Genomic DNA, 19712 nt, shown 5'->3' with positions numbered 1-19712 from the left:
GTATCCTTTGATGGTTAGAATATCTGCAGCCAAAGCCTAGTCTATCTTCGGAGTCCTCCAAAGACTCTTCCAAGTCTACCTCAGCCCACTTCATCTTTCCTTGCTCAAATGCTTTGCTTTTCCACTAAATGCTGTTAAATATAATTTCTTCCCTTTCATTGCTGTTTACCCATTTCCAGTGAACTTGCCTGGAATCCCCAGCTTCACCTGAAGCCCTTCAAGAGCACAGACCTAGTTACAATTTCTTTGTAAATTCCCACAGCATAGCATAGTGCCAGGCTGGGCACAAATGCCCCATTCAGAGCTGCAGTCAAAATAGACTCCAATACCCAGATAAGAGGGAGACAGAAAGCTTGTCCATGATCAGGATAGATCTGACTTTCTTTTCTCTTCTATTTCTAGGCCCACTTAACATATTCTCTGCTTTTAATTTGAGTCATGAACCAGTAGTTTTACAGATTTCATGTTGGCATAATGTAGTCTCTGCCTTAAATTGAGACCTGTGACTCAAATACATATTCAGGTTTGGTGAGGCTGTCTCTTTAAAGAATCAGTAGACCCTGAGCAGTTTTTGATATAACATTCATATAGCATCAGCTATTTATGAGTGGGTCTTAAAGACCCATGACATGTAGTAATTTGTAATTTTGCTGAGGCATAAATTTGAATTGCACACACTTCAAGGCTGATGTGATAGAGCAATTGGCTTAGTAACAATGCAGTGGTCCTTAGGAGAAAAATAGAAGTTTTATGGAGGAAATCATATGCCAATTATATAATTGTGGAATTTGTGAATTGGAGGGGGGTTAAAGATGAGGTATTCTGGATGCCCTTCCTGAATGTCAAGGGTTCATTGTACTTGACAATTTTCTCATCACAGTAGTCAGAGATTTAGTCTTGAGACATTTGTTTCTCTTCGGCATTCATTTGATTAAAATGTACTTAAATGCAAGGCATATAATGAAATGCTTATTGAGAGGTGGGAAGAGATTCAGAAGAAAATGAGCAGATTTTTCATAATGATTGGGAGAGGAAGAGTGAGGGAGAGGGACAGAGTCAGAGAGAGAGAGAAACAAGAAATGACACTGAGTAAAGAAATTAGGGATCAAGGACCTTGGTTTTTTTAGTCCCTTCTCTGCCTTGAAATCTGTTTGATCGTTGAGCTCACTAGCTTTGTGGCTTTGGGCTCATGTTCTCTAGTCTTCAGTTACCCTATCTGTAAAGCAAAGATGTTCAAGAAGATTATCTCTTAGGTATTATCAGGCATGACATTACGGGAATTTATGACAAAAAGCTGCATTTCTGCTTTCATTTGAAGCTCTGTTCTCAGTGATGCCCTCCAGAAGAGAGTGATAAGTGTAATTACTGGGCTAAAGTCCTCAGAACATGAGGCTGAATTCAAAGTAGCTTTTCACCTCAGAAAAGCTGTGGGCAGCCACTTAGGCACAATCAGATTTAAATAAATAACCAAATGAACAAACAACTCATATATTTTTATCAATTTGTAATTTTTTTCAACTTCATTGGATTTTCTTTGGATTTCAAAAGAGAAACATTTTTGCTCTCTCTGATATTGCTCCTGAAATTTAATATATTGTTTCAGGAGCTAAAAAAGTGGGCCAAAGTGTGCTTTATTTCAGGAGGCTCAGCAGATGAAGTGCAGTGATCCAGAAAGGTTGCCACCTCAGGAGTCAGAGGTGAAAAGGTGGGAATGGTGTCCCGACTTGAAATCACAATCTAGTCAGAACTGGAAAAGACAGTAGAATATTATCGTTTTTTAGAGAGCAGGAAAGTGAAGCTTAAAGAAGAGAAGTGACTTCCATTCAACTTTTTTTAAAATATAAATTTATTTATTTTACTTGGAGGCTAATTACTTTACAATATTGTGTTAGTTTTGCCATACATAAACATGAAAACTTTTATTTTGAAAATACATATTCAGTACACACTGCGTGCCAAGTGCTGAGGATACAGCAGAACAAGGCAGACAAAGGCCTATCCTTATGGAGCTGACATGACAGTAATTGAGAGAGTAACATTATTAAGTGACACAAATAAATACGTCAAGTCTTAGAAAGGAGAGGTACATGATACCCTGGGAGCTGAGAATGAAGTGCTTGACTTGGCTAGGAAAGTTAGCAAATGCCTTCCTGAGTGAGTCACACTATGGGGAGAGTTGAAGGATGGGTCGGAGCTGTGCATGCATGCAAGTCACTTCAGTCGAGTCTGACTCTTTGGAACACCATGCACTATAGCCCGCCAGCCTCCTCTGTCCATGGGATTCTCCAGGCAAGAATACTGGAGCGGGTTGCCATGCCCTCCTCCAGGGCATCTTCCCAAGCCCGGGATCAAGCCTGAGTCTCTTATGTCTCCTGCATTGGCAGGCACGTTCTTCACCGCTAGCGCCACCTGGGAAGCCCGAGTAGGAGCTGACCAGGTGACAAAGAGGTTACATCTTTGAAGGTTTTGTGGCAGTGCAGAGCATAACTGGTACCAGGAACTGAAGGCAGGACATTGTGGCTAGAGAGGAGAGAATCCAGATAAAGATAGTCCAGGATAAGCCTGCAGCTGTGGGCAGGAGCAAGGCTGTGCTGAGTCTTTGTCCTAAGGGTAATAGGAAGCCGTTGGATAGTTTTAAGCACGGGAAGGTTATGGTCAGATTTATGTTTTTGAAGAATAGCTCTATCTACTATGGGGCTGAGAAAGCTGTATGGTGAGAGACAAAGCTGGGGAGGTAGTTTGGGTACAGTTGTGAGAGAGCTTGAACATGAGGCTAAGATATTACACTTAGTTCCGTGGATAGTAAGGACTCATTGAAAGGCAAGGTTGAACCACCAGCCTCTGGGCCACCCGAGGAGATGGTTATAAGAGAGTCCAGTGTGAACTCAACAAATATTCTTAATATTTGGTAGATACCATGGAAGGGTAGGTGAGAAATAGATGCCCTGGTCTTCAGCATTCATATTTGGAAGTTGGTAGCTGACCCAGATCCCCACTCCAGTACTTTTGCCTAGAAAATCCCATGGACGGAGGAGCCTGGTAGGGTGCAGTCCATGGGGTCTCTAGAGTCGGACATGACTGAGCGACTTCACTTTCACTTTTCACTTTCATGCATTGGAGAAGGAAATGGCAACCCACTCCAGTGTTCTTGCCTGGAGGATCCCAGGGATGGGAAGCCTGGTGGGCTGCCGTCTTTGGGGTTGCACAGAGTCAGACACGACTGAAGCAATGCAGCAGCAGCAGCTGACCCAGATAATTGCTTAAAATTCCTGGCCTTCATATAACAAGATGTGTGATACTATTCCACTGAACACTTAAGTCACTGAAGAATATACCAACAATATAATGCTCTCTCACACATCAACACTTGTTGATTCAACAAGTGTTTATGGAGCCCCTGGTATAAACCTAGTAGCAAGGTTCATAGTTTTAGTTATCCATTGATATGTAATAAATTAGCCCAAAACTGAGCAGCTTAAATGTAAACACATTTGTTATCTCACAGTTTCTCTGGGTCAGAGATTCAGGCATGGATTGGCTGCAACTGAGGTATCATCCAGGGCTGGGATCACATTTGAAGGTTGGACTGGAGAGGGATATGCTTCCTAGCTCATGTGGTTGTTGGCAGCATTCAGTTCCTAGAGGCTTGTCACACTGAGGGCTTCAGTTCCTTGTTGGCTATTGGCTGGAGGTCACCCTCAGTACTTTGTCCTGTGAACCATTCCATCATGACAGCTTATGGCAGCCAGTGAAGCAAGAACGACTCTTGATGCTTGCTTTCAGGGACTTTGCGGTCTCCTCAGGGAGATGAGATCTGGACCTAGGCAACAATTAGCAAGCATTGTATATGACAGAGTATAATTAAATGCTCAAATGTATAATAGGCATGGAAGAGTCACAGAATTTTGGTGGGGAGGGTTTGTGACACAGGGAAGGGGAAGGCATTCCAGATAAGGAGTAGAGAGTATGCACTCATGTATAGCCAGGACAGTATGGTATGTTCAGAGAACAGTGAGACTGCCAGCCTGGGTGAATAGAGGGTGAGTTGGGGGTATATTGCAAAACAGGTAAACTAAACAACAGATCTCAAGTGTGCCTTAGAGATGTGAGAGAGAGAGTCAGAGCCATTTGAGAGAAGAAACATCATCTTTCCAATAAATGGTCCTGTTAATCCCCAAGGGGGTGACCACATGACTGGGCCTCAAAGGCACACATGTTGACCAGTATGTACTTTGACAAGAATTATAATTTTTAGCAATTATAGTGTAATTTTATGTAAGTAATCATTGCTACTTTCAGGATGTTTTTTTGAGCACTTTCCTTTCAGAACAAAATAATTCGGCTGTAGCTCTTCCTTTAATTATTTTACATTTCTTTTGTTCCCAAATATAAGTGAGAAAGCCTTTTCTGGTCATGGTGGTATATGATTTTTCTTTGAGGTTAGTATTAGAATATCTTTCTTTCATGTCTGGTCCCCTAATCCTGAGCAGACTCATCTCACTTTCAAGACACAAGATTGAAAACTAATAAAATAGCTATCGTTACTAAATAGTTGAAAATGATGGAGTTGGTGCATTTTATTTGTAGTTCTCTATAGGGATTAAAAGTGATTTGGGAAAATGATTTGCTTTGTTCCAGCTCTGAGCACAGTGCCATGTAGCATCTGATAAATGTGCCCAGCAGATGACTTACTGAGTGCAATGCCAATGATTTTTAAATGTGACAAGGAATTTGACTTGAGCTGGTACAATTTTACCTAGTTTCCTTGTGCAAAATGAAAAATCTGTCCAGATACCAATCGTATTTGTATCATTTAAAACTGCTCTGAGGGATCACCACCTCCCAGGTAGAGGCTCCGGACAACAATAAGCCAGTTTATCAAAGATGGGATTGAGTGCTTGTTGTTTTTCTATTAGGGAGGAATTACGCTAAGCCCAGCAGCAGACATTTTGTGTTACCATGGCAGCCCATATTTCCTGCAGGGTTGTGACCCCTAATGACTACAGTGGGAAGGCAGGAAAAATAGAGACTCTTTGAAGATTAGTAAATAAATGCATTACTTATGCAAACCGTTTCTGAGATGGCCCCACAGTATAGAGGAGAAATGAGGAAGCTCTTCAGATTGAGCAAATGGTTATATGTAAATACCTGCACTGGAAGAAAGCAAATCACCTTTCATTTGATTATTTCTTTAAAAGTCTGTTTGGTCTGATAATGAAAGTAATATAAACTGGACTTCATACTGAGAAAATAGTATTATTGTGCATGAAAATACCAACAGCCACTGATGTTTTCCTTTCATTCTCAACAACTAATTTTTCCCCCATTGGCTCTTCAGCTATAATATGGCTCCTAGAATGATTTTGCAATATTTCTCAATGGCTCACAGACAGGAAAAAATAAATGAGCATATTCAAGTTCATGTAGGCATTGAGAATGCAGTCCTACACCTCTCCTTGGTGAATGTGGTTTAGTATTATTTTTGACAGACTTGATTTGTCTTAATTGACCTGATACATTTCTGAACAAGAAGCTGAAAGAAAGAAAACCAAGCATCCATCTGAGTCTACTCTTTGCAAGTGGTTTTCTCAGTACATATTTCCTTTGAAGTCACACCTACACTTATTCATACAAGAAATGCTTACTGAGTGCCTACTATACTTGTACTGTTCAGGGCACTGTATTATGGTGAAAAATGACTCTCAACTTGCATTATGTGGGTTGTTGTTGTTCAGTGGCTCAGTCGTGTCCAACTCTTTGTGACCCCACGGACTGCTGCATGCCAGGCTTCCCTGTCCTTCATCATCTCCCTGAGTTGGCTCAAACTCACGTCCATTGAGGCACTGATGCCATCCAACCATCTTGTCCTCTGCTGCCCCCTTCTCCTTTGGCCTTCAATCTTTCCCAGCATCAGGGTCTTTTCCAATGAGTCAGCTCTTCGCATCAGGTGGCCAAAGGATTGGCGCTTCAGCTTCAGCATCGGTCCTTCCAATGAATCTTCATGGTTAGTAGATCAAATACAAACGGATTGTGTTTGCTTGGTTTACAGTGTGCTGCTCTTCAAATTAGTTATTTTCTTGGGAATAAAGAGGGAAAATATGGAATAAAGTGATTAATCCCGTGTCTGGGGTGCTGCCGGTCCCTTTCTTTTCCTGGTGTGTTTATATCAGAAACATTTATTTTCTGGGGAGTTATGTGCCAGGCAGAGCTCCAGCCACCGGGGATGGAGTTCTGGACAAGACTTAGCCTTTGGCCTCAAGGATAACACAGTACAGCTGCGGTTCCAGCGGCTCACTTTGACTTGGCAGTTTGCCCTGCTGGTATTCTAGTAATCAGCAAGGGCTGCACTGTGGCGAGCATTTCCAGGGTTTTAGATTGATTTCTGCTGACTTGTCAGTGACCTCTCACCTGGTTTTCTTTGTATCAAGGGCACAGATCTTGACCATGCAATGTTAACTTCCTTTTTATTACTTATTCCTTCTGTAATATTTTTTTTTTTTTACTATATTTGTGCACATTCTCAGGCTTCCCAAGGAGCATTAGTGGTACAGAATCTGCCTGCCAGTGCAGAAGATGCAAGAGAGCTGGGTTCGATCTCTGGGTTGGGAAGACCCCCTGGAGAAGGGAATGGCAACCCACTCCAGTATTCTTGCCTGGGAAATCCCATGGAGAGAGGAGCCTGGCGGGCTGCGGTCCATGAGGTCACAAAGAGTCAGCACGACTGAGCATGCATGCCAGTACATGCACATTCTCTCCAGTCAGGAAGATTGTTCAGAGCTTGACACTCTCTAGGTGATATTTTTTTAATTGGAGTAATATTGTTATTTTATGCCACATCTTACCCTTCTGTCCCCTCCTTCAGAGATTCTGATACAGCCTTTCCTCATCCCTTCCCCCCCAGTCAAAGATTGAGACTGACTGGGAGGACTAATCTAGAGATCCATTCTTTAATTTTGGCTTTAATAGCTCCTGGTAGATCTAGAATGAATCTTCTTAAAGAGTAGGCCAATATTTTAAGTACTTGAAATTTGTTGGCTGAAAGTGCTAAATAAAATTGTAAATGTTACCACTCTAAGAGGCAGGGTTTTAATGTTAAGCACACATATGAGGTGGATGTCCTTTTAAATAATAATTTTTTTTTTAAGCCCTCAGCTATCAACACAATCCAAAACTGTTGCTGTGCTTTGGCCATAAAGTTAGGCAGTTTCAGTTGGAACAATCCATTCCTCGTATGAATAAATCTGTTTACACTGATTCCTTCTCCATCCCATACATCCTGAGGGGTTGCTAGAGAGGGGACCATAGTGCAAGAGGGGTGCCCTGGAAAATAGAAAGGGTTGATTGTGAACACTACTGAAAACAGTGATGTTGTGTCTCCGTGCTAAGCAGCAGAAGGGTGGTAAGCCTTGACTTGGCTGACTTAACTGCAGCTGATTGCGCTTGTCGATGTCATTATGAGCTATCCATCTGGTGGCCTCTGAAGCTGCCTCCTACTGTCTAGTTGTAAGGCTAAGAAATAAACACCCCTATTCATCAAGTGAGGGGCCAACAGACCATAACTCTGTTCTTATCTTTCAGAGACAGCAAATAAGCATCATCAGTCATGGTGAAAATATTTATGAAAGTCCTTTCCAACTTTAAGATTCTTTGTATTCATGATAAGCTCTTGGAGAGCAGTTTCTAAAACTCACTTAGTATTCTGCCCTTTCTTGCCTTCTGGCTTTCCGTATAATAATTCCACACAACTTCCTAGATCATGGCCTTAGCAGGAAGCCAGAGCCTTTATCTCTGTCCTTTTGCAAATTCTCTGAGATTACTAGGCTTAATTGCTCAGCAGCTGTGCAGCTGTCAAACACAGGATTTGGAAAACACTAGGGACCGGCATCAGGGAGCGGGCATATGGAAGGAGCTGGGCTGGCAGGAGGGATGTTTTGTCTCCACCTTGCTTCTACCTGTTCCCCTCAGATGCTCTGCATCGTTCCCCAGCACCTCAGTACAGCTTCAAGCCAGAGGAGTGGAGTGGCTGAATTTGGGTTGTCCTAGGGAGTAAAAGGGAAAGGGGGAAGGGCAACTCAGCTTCTGCGCATCCCAGTGTGTTAGCTTATGGGGCCTAGCATTGAACTCACTCCTGTCTGTAGCTCTGACACCACACAGACATCATGTATGAAGCCAGGCACGAGGCTTCCCATCTGTTACTGCCTCAGAAGTAAAAGATTAGCTAGAGAATGAAGAAATGAGCAAATATCCATAGCAGGCCACAGATTCTAGAGCAAAGTCTTTGGAAATCATGTATGGATGGATTGGAGAGTAGTCTTCTTCATCTGGGCCAGAAGCACTCATAATGTAAAAGGGACCTTAGCAGTGTTTGTGGCCCCAAAGGATTATTTTGCAGGTCATCTCCACGACAAGCCTGCTGGTGGCATCTGATGGCAATTCTAGGGGGATGGGGCTTATGGAAAGAAAAATAGGGCTGTGGAGAGAAACTGGGGCTCAGGAAATAGAAGATGGGTGAGGCAATAGGATGGATGGATGCAGCGTTTGATGCTGCACAGGGGCTCCTGGGGGACGAGTCCATTCACTGACCAGGGGTGAGTCAGCTGGCAGTGCTTTGAAACTGAGGAGCAGCTGTGAGGGGATCATTTGCTGGCTGAGCACCAGGGCCTGGAAAGGGCACTTTGGAAGTAGCTCAGAAGTGGATACAGTCACTGGGTCAGGACTGGAGTGGCGTGGGGGCAAAGACAGGTTTGCTTTGCATATGATCAAATTTTTCTTTTTTAAAAAAAATTAATTTTTATTGGAGTATAGTTGCTTTACCATGTTGTGTTAGCTTCCACTGCTCAGCAAAGTGAATCAGCCACATATCCCCTCACTCCCGTCCAGATCCCCACAGAGCACAGAGTAGGGTTCCCCAGGCCACAGAGTGGGTTCCCAATAGTTATCTATTCTACATATAGTATCAGTAGTGTAAACATGTCAATCCCAATCTCCCAATTCATCCCACCCCACCCCCTGCTCTGTCCCCTTGGTGTCCATACATTTCTTCCCTACGTCTGTGTCTCTGTTTTGCAAAGACGATCATCTATACAAATTTTCCTTTCAAGAAATTAATATTAACGTCCCCATTTTACTTATTTTAACTGTATGGAGTGTTGAAAATGAGTAAAATGTTCCCTATATAAAAAAAATTTCCTTTCAGACTATAGATGTAAACATGCTGATGATAGAAGGAATTTTGGAATATGCAGAATATTATGCAGAAACTAAAAACAACTCATAATTCTACCTCCCATAGATAACCACTATTAACATTTGAAGTACATCCCTTTGGACTTTCCACTCTAAGCCCATATGTATGAAGTGAAATGAAAGTCACTCAGCCCTGTCCAACTCTTTTTGACCCCATGGACTGTAGCCCACCAGGCTCCTCTGTCCATGGAATTCTCCAGGCCAGAATACCAGAGTTGGCAGCCGTTCCCTTGTCCAGGGGATCTTCCCAACCCAGGGACTGAACCCAGGTCTCCCGCATTGCAGGTGGATTCTTCACCATCTGAGCCACCAGGGAAGCCCCAAGTCCATTTGTATATTTCTATACAAATTTTGGATCTCTGTGTTTTACAGTCTGCTTTTATCCTGCACTTAATAACATGTGATTGTTCTCTTCACTTGTCTGAATCCTGCTGCTGCTGCTGCTGCTGCTAAGTCGCTTCAGTTGTGTCCGACTCTGTGCAACCCCATAGACGGCAGCCCACTAGGCTCCTCTGTCCCTGGGATTCTCCAGGCAAGAACACTGGAGTGGGTTGCCATTTCCTTCTCCAATGCATGAAAGTAAAAAGTGAAAGGGAAGTCGCTCAGTCATGTCCGACTCTTAGCAACCCCATGGACTGCAGCCCACCAGGCTCCTCCGTCATGGGATTTTCCAGACAAGAGTACTGGAGTGGGGTGCCATTGCCTTCTCCTTGTCTGAATCCTACTCATTCCTAAGAGTTCAGCCTAAGCCTCACTCTCTTACAGCAAATTCTCCTGAATCCTAAATGTGGCACAGTCCCTATCTTCAGGCCTCCCATGGCACCCTGTTCTTGACATTTGACAGCATTCAAATCTCTCTTCATTATCACTTCTATGAGACTACAAGCCTGTCTTGGTGGCTGGTGTATCCTAAGAGTCTGGCCCATACAGGCAAAAACTAAAAAATATCTTTGTTTAGTATGCAAACGAGAGCATTTTTGACCTGAAACTTAGTGGACCTATAACTAGGACTGACAGAAAGAGATTTAGAAATCCTGAGCTGGGAACCTAGGCTGTGGGTCAAGAGAAGATGCAACCAGAACCAGAGCGAGCACTTAACTGATATCTGGGGCTGTGCTAAAGGTTCCTTACTTTGCAGTTGAGTTACTTTGTTCCCCACCGGCTGTGAAGCTGTGATGTGGGAAGAAGGTTCCAGAAGCACAAAGCTGGGCTAAGGGAAAGGCTGTGGTGCAGCAAGCCACCACAATATATGCAGCACTTCCTCCTTTTACCCCTTTAGATGGTGGTGTTGGTGGGAGGAGGAGTAGAGAGGGTAGCAAGGCCAAAGCATGGGGAACCTGGACACATTCATTCCATTGGCTTTGCTTCAGCACTGAGGCACTGTCAGAAAACATTCACTGGGTCTTTCAGCCCCCAGGTAAGGAGCTACTAGAGGCAGCCAGAGAGAAGTCCATGTGGATGGTGAGAAGACCTCAATAGCTCAAGCACTTGATGGAATCCCGGCGAACTGCATAGAGGAGGACACTGATCTATTAAAGCAAAGCTACCCGACTCAAATCTTGCTTAGCACCGCGCTGCTCTATGTTTCTGTAAACGGTCCAGTCATCAGCTAGTTTCTTATCATACTTTTGATGAAGCTGGAGAATAGTAGACTCATCTGACAGTAATTTCACTGAGCAGAATTTTTTTTGAAATCCAATCAAGTCTCACAAAGTCAATTTCTGTTACATTGGTCCTGCAACAATGAAGTTAAGAGAAAATTACTGTTTTAATTTTTGATGAAGAGAAAGAATTATAAAATAAAACTCCTAAGTGTTTGATCATCTGATAAGACACTTCTCTGACATTTCTAAAGGCCAAGGCTTCCCAGGTGGCACTGTGGTAAAGAACCCACCAGCCAATGCAGGAGATGCAAAAGACATGGGTTAAATCCCTGAGTCAGGAAGATCCCCTGGAGAAGGAAATGGCTACCCACTCTAGTATTCTTGCCTGGGAAATCCTGTGGACAAATGAGCCTGGTGAGCTACAGCTCATGTGGTCGCAAAGAGTTAGACATGACTGAGCACACACACACACACACACACACACACACACACACACATTGAATCTTTATAGAACTGGTAAAGCACATTTAGCCTCCAAGCAGCATATGTTTCCTGTACATTTCTACAGTTAATTACTTTTCTTTTTTACATTCGTAATCAAGTTTAAGACTATCCTGACATGTCCTGTAAATCTAAAAATAATTCCATTTGGAATTCTCTCTACAAAGACTAACTTCCTTAAGCTCGATCCAAATTACTCCATCCATTCAGGATCCTACCATGTATGAGCTCTGTGCAAGGAGCACAGTGACAGATGAAGGAAGCAGGACCCCCTGCTGCCAAGCTACTCACCATCCTGCTCAAAGTTTTGAGGGCTTTAATGTCAAAAGTCTTCTGCTGGGCTTTCATTGCCTTTTGCCTCTGAAAGGGATATGATGTCATCTTCCCTGGCTATTCTTTCCTCTTCTTCTTCTTCAAGACACAACCTCTGTTCCAGCCCTATTACAAACATCGCATACTGCCTTGCCTCCGTGTCCTGAAGCATGTTGTCCTCTACCATCTTCTCAAGGCTCAGCTCAAAATCTCCTCCAAGTGTCTTCTTGGCTCTCCTTGCAAAATACATACCCAGAGTCTGATCACCTCTCACCACCTCTGCTGCTACCACCCTAATTCAAGCCACCATCATGTCTCCCCAGGACTATTTGTAAGTCTCTCTGCTTCAACTTCTGTATGCCAGTCTACTCTTCACACCTTAAAGCCACATCATGTCACCTGTCTGCTCACAACCCTCCATCCACTCCTGATCTCAGAATCTAATCCTAAATCTTCACTATGCCTTTTAAGTGCCACATGATCTGGCCTCTCTGTTACTTTTCTGACCTTACTTCTCACCACTCTTCCCCTTGCTTTACTCTAGAAGATTTCGACCCTAATAGATCTAACACTCTTTTAATAATAGATATTTTTAATTCCTCCTTTAGTACCCTGAAAGGAGAGGTATAAATAATGTAACTTGCCTATATACATATTTGTAAAATATCAATGCCCCCAAAATAACATAAAAGAAATGCAAGGAAATAATTTACAATCAAATAGTACATATTTTATTATGTAAATCCTGGGGCACAGCTACACTTGAAAATATGATGAAGTAGTAAGAAGTTTTATACCTATAATGAAAAAGCATAATGAAAGTGGAAGCTCCAAATGCTGATTGATGAAAGCATGTTGTAGGGCCTGTTCTTATGTCCACACTGCATGACTGTCAGTGATATTTCTTTTTCTGAAATGGTATTTCTTTTTTTCTTAGAATTAATTGTATTTATTTATTTATGGCTGCAGTGGGTCTTCGTTGCTGTGTGGGCTATTCTCTAGTTGTGGCAAGCAGGGGCTACTCTCTAGTTACGGTGCACGGGCTTCTCATTTTGGTGGCTTCTCTTGTTGCAGAGCATAAACTTCGGGCAGACAGGCTTCAGTGGTTGTAGCACGCAGGCTCCGTAGTCGCACGTCCCGGGTTCTAGAGCGCTGGCTCAGGAGTTGTGGTGCATCAGGCTTAGTTGCCCCATGGCATGTAGGATCTTCCTAGACCAGGGAACAAATCCGTGTCTCCTGCATTGTCAGGTGGATTCTCATCCACTGAGCCACCAGGGAAACCCCTGAAATGGTGAATATTTCTTGATAAAGTTCTAAGTTGAATTTTCCAATCATTGGAACCGTTAAAAAACAAAAACCCTCACGCACATTTTCAAAGTGCCCTCTAGGGGGCACTGATGCCCCACTGAGAATGGCTGAGACCTTTGACCTTGCTTCTCCTGGACTAACCAAAGCTTGTTCCCACCTCAGGGCCTTTGCACTTGCTGTTCTTTCTGCCTGGAAGGCTCTTCCCTCAAACATTTAGATGATTCCTTCTCTCTTCTCTCAGATCTCTGTTCAAATGACACTACTTTAGAGAGCCCTTTCCTGACCACTCTGTCTAAAATAGTATGCCTGTTTCATAGATCTCTATCTTTTCACTCTTCTTACATTTTTTACCTAATGCTGTAATTGACATTATCTGAGGTATCTATTTACATATTTACTACCTGGCTCTCCCACTAGACTCTAGTTACTAAAAGAAATTCTCCAAGACTTCAGACACTTCTTTTACACAGCTCTATTTCCCAGATACTGGGAGAGTTTATTAATGAATCCAGGTTTTCTCTGATTCCAGGATGGCAGTAACAAGCTTCCTAACCATTAAATAATCATGGTAAGAGCTATACTATTTATTGACCAAGTGCTATATAGTTTGTACTGTGCTGTGTTCTAACAACAGCACTATGAAGTATTATTATCATCCCCATCTTACAGAAGGGCAAACTGAGACCTAGGTTACTTCATTTGTTCAAGATCACAGAGATGGTGGTAAGTGGCAGAGACCATGATTTTCTTCATTACATCTTGCAGTAGGTAGGAAAGCTAGGAGATAATTCAGCGGCAGTCCTACTCATAACCCCTCGGCCAACCCACATCAGGGATGGGGACTGATATCCAACCTGATGCCTCTAAAGTGATGCTCTGCAAGGTCTAGCTTGCAGAAATGTCAGCAAGCTTCATACCCACCTAGCCTTTGCCAGGAGTGTTGGTGGGTTCAACAACAAATGTTATTCCCTTCCCACCCTAGTGACTGTCCAACCTTTCTGCTTTGTTATACCAAGAAAACAAAGAATCAAGAAGACTGGTTCTGAACAACTGTGTATTGTTTCCTCCTCCCATGTTCTTTCATGGAAGGGGGTTTAACTGCTTTTAAGCATATTGCTTTTATTTGTTTATACATATCCTATGTCTCCAGTTCATTTGAAGCTTCTAGAAAGCAGGGACCAAATCTTAGTCAACTTTGTACTCTCCTCAGTAACCTTTGGCCTTCAAACCAGACTAAGCCTCTGATCCTCTGTGGAACTTTATACATCTTACTAGACGGTTCCCAGAGCTCCATGTGATACCTTGACATGCAGTAGATACTCAACGTATACTTCTTGTTTGCTTACTGGATCTTGGTCCTCTTTACAGCAAAACAGAAGATCCTCTCACTTTGTCTTTGCCCTTACTCCTTAACTCTTTCCTTCATTGTTTCTCTCTTTCTTTTCTGCAACAATCTCTCCCCTCGGGGTTCAGAGAGAGTAGAAATCTCTCTCTCTTTCTCTGTCACTTTCTTCAAGTTTGACTCCTGTAGTCTGAATTCTGCGCACATATATACCCACTCCTTTACGTCATCAGTATCCTCTGAGGGTAAGAACACTCTCCCAGGGCTGGAACCCCTAGGTAGGGACAGCAGTGATACCTGACATTTAAATTATTGTGGTCAGTTTCCCGAGTACCTTCTTACACCTCTAGTTTGCACAGTACAACTTTATCATGAGTTAGGCATATATTATAAGAATTCTCATTTTACAGATAAGCAAGTAGTCTTGGGGAATTTTAATGATATTCCCAAAGTCACACGGCAAATTGAGTGGCACAGTCAGTTCAGTCACTCAGTCGTGTCCAACTCTTTGCGACCAGGCTTTCGTGTCCATTGCCAATTCCCGGAGCTTGCTCAAACTCATGTCCATCAAGTCTGTGATGCCATCCAACCATCTCATCCTCTGTCGTCCCCTTCTCCTCCTGCCTTCAATCTTTCCCAGTGTCAGGGTCTTTTCCAATGAGTCGACTGTTCGCATCAGGTGGCCAAAGTATTGGAGTTTCAGCTTTCAGCATCAGTCCTTCCAATGAATATTCAGGACTGATTTCCTTTAGGATTGACTGGTTTGAGCTTCTTGCAGTCCAAGGGACTCTCAATTCCAGCTTGCCACTGAGTGGCAGAACTAGGATTCAAACCTGGGTTTTTGGATCTCTGGTTCAAAAGGTACTCTTTCTGGGGCATGTTGGTGGAGCAGAAGACCCTGGGGACCACCTTGCCTCCAGACCTCAAATCCAGCTTGCTGTTCCCCAGTACTTCACAGGGAGGGATAAATGGGAAGAACAGTTTCACTCTGTTGGGCGGTGCCCAGTTTGTTTACTAGGAACAAAAAACCATAATTAGGAAACTGGTCCAGGTCTCCTAGGCAGAGATGTGCTTATATTCTCACCATAAGCCTGAGCTCAGCCTTTGTGGACCAGGCTCCAGTCTAAGAGCCATTGCACTGGGGCAAACTGCAAGGGACCTCTAACACCTGCTGAACACCAAACCCAAGCTCTCTCAGACATCCGCTACTTCCATTCTGGGCTTCTTTTTCCCCATTTGAAAATTGCTAACACTGTCAACATTCTGAAGTTCATCCCCATTCACTCCTCTTGGCAGTGTGTGCTAAATTCAGCCTGTGTTAATCTGAGAAGGGGCCAGCCCCAACCCAATGACCCTGCTCCAACTTGTCTAAATGCAACTTCATTATAGTTCTTGTGCAAAGTTGAGTGTCAAAATTTTCTCCTGAAAGAAATTAAAGATCTAAATAGTGGAAAGACATCCTGTGTTCATGGATTAGAAAACTTAATATTATTAAGATGACAGTACTATCCAAAGTGATCCACAGATTCAATACAATTCCTTATCCAAATCTCAATAACTTTTTTGAAGAAATGAAAATGGTGATCCTGCAATTCATGTGGAATTACCAAGAACCCCAAATATCCAAAACAATCCTGAAAAAGAAAAAAATTGGAGGACTTATACCACCCAGTTTCAAAATGTACTACAAATGTACAGGGACCGGCATAAGAATAGACATATAAATACATGGAATAAAACTCAAGGTCCAGAAATAAACCCATATATCTATGGTCAGATGGTTTTTCTTACAAGGAAGCTAGAACCCTTCAATGGGAAAGAATCATTTCTCCAACAAATGGTGCTAGGACAACCAGATATCTATTTGCCAAAGAATTGAGCCCCTATCTCATACCATATACAAAGTTAAGTAAAAACAAATCAAAGGCCTAAAGGTAAATGCTAAAACTATAAAACTCTTAGAAGAAAATGTAAGGATAAATATTCATGACCTTGGGTTGAACAACAAAAGCATAAGCGACAAAAGAGAAAAATAGACAAATTGGACTACATCAAAATTAAAAACTACTATTTATCAAAGGACACAATCAAGAGCGTGAAAAGACAACTTGCAGAATGGGGAAAGTATTTGTAACTCTTATACCTGATATGTCTAGTGTCTAGAATATATAAATAAGAATCCAACTTTAAAAAATGGGCAAATAACTTTAATAGTTATTTCTTCAAAGAAGTTATAAAATGATGTTGTTTTCCAGTCACCCAGTTGTGTCTTGACTCTTTGCAACCCCATGGACTGCAGCACGCCAGGCCTCCCTGACCCTCACCATCTCCCGAAGTTTGCCCAAGTTCATGTACATTGCATTGGTGATGCCATCTAGCCATCTTGTCCTCCGATGCCCTCTTCTCCTTCTGCCCTCAAGCTTCCCCAACATCAGGGACTTTTCCAGTGGGTCGGCTGTTCACATCAAATGACCAAAATATTGGAGTTTCAGCTTCAGCATCAGTCCTTCCAATGAGTATTCAGGGTTGATTTCTTTTAAGACTGACTGGTTTGATCTCCTTGTTGTCCAAGGGACTCTTAGGAGTCTTCTCCAGCACCACAGTTCAAAGGCATCAATTCTTTGGTGTTCTGCCTTCTTTACGGTCCAGCTCTCACAACCATTCATGACCACTGGGAAGTCCATAGCCTAGACAATATAGTCCTTTGTCAGCAGAATGACGTCTCTGCTTTTCAATACATTGTCTAGGTTTGTCATAGCTTTCCTGCCAACAGGCAATCGTCTTCTGATTTCATGGCTTCAGTGACCATCCACAGTGATTTTAGAGCCCCAAAACAGAAAATCTATCACTACTTCCACCTTTTCCCCTTCTATTTGCCGTGAAGTAATGTGGCTGGATACCACGATCTTAGTTTTTTTAATACTTAGTTTTAAGCCAGCTCTTTCACTCTCCCCCTTCACCCTCAAGAGGCTCTTTACTTCCTCTTCACTTTCTGCCATTACAATGGTATCATCCGCATATCTGAGGTTGTTGAGGTTTCTCCCACCTGTCTTGACTCCAGCCTGTAACTCATCCAGCCCAGCATTTTTCATGATGTGCTCAGCATATAGGTTAAACAAACAGGGTGACAGCAGATAGCCCTGTTGTACTCCTTTCCTAATTTTTAATCAATCAGTTGTTCCATACAGGGTTCTAACTGTTGCTTCTTGACTCGCATACAGGTTTCTCAGGAGACAGGTAAGATGGTCTGGTATTCCCATCTCTTTAAGAGCTTCCCACAGTTTGTTATGGTCCACACAGTCGAAGGCTTTAGCGTAGTAGATGAAACAGAGGTAGGTGTTTTTTTGGAATTCCCTTGCTTTCTCTATGATCCAGCAAATGTTGGCAATTTGATCTCTGATTTTCTTCCTTTTCTAAATCCAGCTTGGCACATCTGGAAGTTCTTGGTTCGCATAATGCTGAAGCCTAGCATGCGAGATTTTAAGCATGACCTTACTAGCATGGGAGATGAGGGCGATTGTCTGATGGTTAGCACATTCTTTAGTACTACCCTTCTTGGGAATTGAGATGAGGATTGATCTTTTCTAGTTCTGTGCCCATTGCTTGGTCTTCCAGATTTGGTGACATATTGAATGCAACACTTTGATGGCATCATCCTTTAGGATTTTGAATAGTTATACTAGAATTCTGTTTCATCCACTGGCTTTATTAACAGCAGTGCCTCCTAAGGCCCACTTGACTTTGCTCTCCAGAATGTCTGGCTCTGGGTGACTGACCACACCACTGTATTAATCTGGTTCTTTTGTGTATTCTTTCCATCTTTTCTTGATCTCTTCAGCGTCTACAAGGTCTCTACCATTTCAGCATCTACTAGGTCTCTACCATTTCTGTCCTTTATTGTGCCCATCTTTGGGCAAAATAGTCCCTTGATATCTCCAATTTTCCTGAAGAGATCTTAGTCTTTCCCTTTCTATTGTTTTCTTCTAGTTTTATGCACTGTTCATTGAAGAAGGCCTTTTTGTCTCTCCGTGCTGTTCTTTGGACCTCTGCTATTAGTTGGATGTAACTTTCCCTTTCTCCCTTGCTTTTCACTTCTCTTCTTTCTTCAGCTATTTGTAGAGCCTCCTCAGATAACTACTTTGCCTTCTTGATTTTCTTTTTCTTTAGGATGGTTTTGTTCACTGCCTCCTATACAAATTATAAAATGATATATTATCATTATAAAATGATAGTGTAATCATTAAGGAAATGCAAGTAAAAATGATAGCACCTCACAACCATTAGGGTGGCTATAATTTTTTTAAAAAGGAAATAAGTGTTGGCAATGATCTAAAGAAATTGCAACCCTTGTACATTGCTGGTGGAATTTAAGATGGTGCAGCCACTGTGGAAATCAGTTTGGTGGTTCCTCAAAAACCTAAACATACAATTACCATATGATCCAGTAATTCCACTCCCAGGTATATACTCCAAAGAAAACAGGTACTCAAACAAATACCTGTACACAAATGTTCATAACAGCACTATTCACAATAGTCAAAAGGTGGAAACAAATTGAAATGTCCATCAACTGATGAGTGGATAATCAAAATGTGTTGTATCCATACAATGGAGTATTATTAAGCCAATAAAAGAAATGAAGTTGTGACACATGCTACCACATGTGGATGAACCTAGAAAATATTATGCTAAATGAAAGAAGCCAGATACAAAAGGTTACATATTATATGACTATTTAAATGAAATATCCTAAATAGGGACATCCATAGAGAAAGAAAGCAGATTAGTGTTTGCCAGGGACTGGGAGCAAGGAGAGGAAGAGGCATGCAATGTGACTGTGACAGGGTTTCCTTATGGGGTAATGAAAAGTTTGGGGACTAAATGGAGGTGATGATTGCTCAACATTGTGAATGTACTAAATGCCACTAAATTGTATGCTTTAAAATGCTTAGGTCTACCAAATGGCCAAAACAATCTTGAGAAAGGAGACTAGTGCTGGAGAAGTCACACTCCCTGACCTCAGACTATACTACAAAGCTACTGTGATCAAAACAGTATGGTTCAGGCACAAAAAACAGACACATAGATCAATGGTACCTATAATAGAGAGCATAGAAATAAACCCACACATTTATGGTCAATTAATCTATGACAGAGGAGACAAGAATATACAGTGGAGAAAAGACAGTCTCTTCAGTAAATGGTTCTGGGAAAACTGAATAGCAAAAGAATGAAATTAGAACTTTCTCTAACAGTTATACAGAAATAAACTCTAAATGGATTAAAGACCTAAATGTAAGACCAGATACGATGAGACTCCTAGAGGAAAACACAGGCACAACACTCTTCAACATAAATTGAAGCAATATTTTTTGGATTCATCTCCTAGAGTAATGGAA

This window comes from Bos grunniens, chromosome X, assembly GCF_055505025.1.
Source record: "Bos grunniens cultivar Pamir isolate PY7600 chromosome X, Bosgru_T2T1.0, whole genome shotgun sequence".
In the NCBI taxonomy this organism is placed as follows: domain Eukaryota; kingdom Metazoa; phylum Chordata; class Mammalia; order Artiodactyla; family Bovidae; genus Bos; species Bos grunniens.
The sequence above is the reverse complement of the archived record's forward strand: the minus strand, read 5'-3'. Positions refer to the sequence as shown.